The following is a 1526-nucleotide window of genomic DNA, read 5'->3' as shown; positions in this document are numbered from 1 at the left end:
TTATATTACTGAAAATACCGAATGATCACCGTCCCATACAATGACCGTTTTCGGAGCATCATTTGCTCGAAACCCGCAATAATTAGTATGCTGCGATATTCTTCTCATTCACAACAGTAAAGGACTTGACAATAATTAAAAATCGAAGCGAACCTCTTAATTCTCAACCATCCCGGAAGAAAGGGAAATGATGCCTGATTAGTTGTAATACCAGCAGCAACAGAAGGCTTGCAGAGGGCAAATCTGGCGGACGATAACACCAACGAAGATAACTGTGTATATACCCACACACACACGTATACAGTATACATATACATATATATATATATATATATATATATATATAGATATATATATATATATATATAATATAATATATAGATATATATTTATATATATTATATATATATATATATATATATATATATATATATAGATAGATAGATATATAGATATATAAAATATATATCATATATATATATATATGTATATAAAATATATATGTACATATATATAAAATATATATATACATATATATACACATATTATATATATATATATACACATACATATTCTTTATAGTTAAGGACACCTTTATAATAACTTGTTCACGATATGCTTACACTTTTGCTTCGCCAGCATATCTTGCAGAAGCAGCAGCAGAGTGTTCCAGCGGACAGCTTTCCTTATCCCAAGGAGTCTTCCCTTTAGATTTCCTCCTCCTTTTCACCACCACCATCACCACCACCGCCACCACCACCACCGTCTCCACCTTTCCATCGTAGGGGATACCTCCAAGCTTCACAGGGGCACAGACTAGACTAAGGACCCTCTGTGCCTCCTCTTGTATTTCTATAAATTGAAAAAGGCTGTACACGAGGGAGGGAGAGGTCGTTTTATTGTGTTTTGTGACAATACAGTATTTTTCATGCTTTCTCATATGTGCATCGGGAGCGGCGATGCCGGTGCTATCGCTCAATTTGCGGTGCGGGCTAACGAATTACCAATAGGGTCGCGTCCGCAATGTTATGGAAAAGATCTAAACTCAAGGGACCACTTCTGTATCAGGCGACCTATTGTCTGTCCCCCGTTGGAGATGTTACCTAATGCCTCGTTCTTGCCTGATGACCCTCCCATGGCACATTCTCCCAAGGCGTCCCCCCGCCACCCCCAACCCCCCTGAAAAGCCCTGCGACCCTCCAAGAGACTGCAAGAAAGTATGATGGACTAGGCTGTCTGTCGCCTTTTCTCGGAAGGTCTATCGGTTCTCGAATGTTTATATCGAACTGTAATTATTACACGAACAGGAACATTATGAATTAGGAATGAAGAGATGTACCTCAGGCGACTAGAGGCTTCCCCAATCTTCCCCCTTCTTTCAATTCCCCTCCAGTCTCCTCCTCGTCCCCTCCCCACCCCTCAAGCCTCTTCACTGTCTATTGTCTCGGCATTGTTCTTTCGGAATGGAACAAATGACGAACACAATGCCTAAACTAAGCTCTAGGAAAAAATCTCCCATATACATC

The 1526-nt window shown here is 39.6% G+C and overlaps 1 long non-coding RNA gene across 1 annotated transcript in view; it reads right to left on the bottom strand.

Moving 5' to 3' along the window:
• The window catches only part of LOC136833519 (uncharacterized), a 56495-nt gene extending 55393 nt beyond the window's left edge, over positions 1-1102 (bottom strand). The window contains exon 1 of the long non-coding RNA XR_010851490.1: positions 624-1102. This is a non-coding gene — a long non-coding RNA (uncharacterized lncRNA). The remainder of the gene's footprint in view (positions 1-623) is intronic.
• Between the last annotated feature and the right edge of the window lie 424 nt (positions 1103-1526).

This window comes from Macrobrachium rosenbergii, chromosome 51 (assembly GCF_040412425.1).
Source record: "Macrobrachium rosenbergii isolate ZJJX-2024 chromosome 51, ASM4041242v1, whole genome shotgun sequence".
Classification (NCBI taxonomy): Eukaryota; Metazoa; Arthropoda; class Malacostraca; order Decapoda; family Palaemonidae; genus Macrobrachium; species Macrobrachium rosenbergii.
This window is presented reverse-complemented; position numbering and strand designations above follow the sequence as displayed.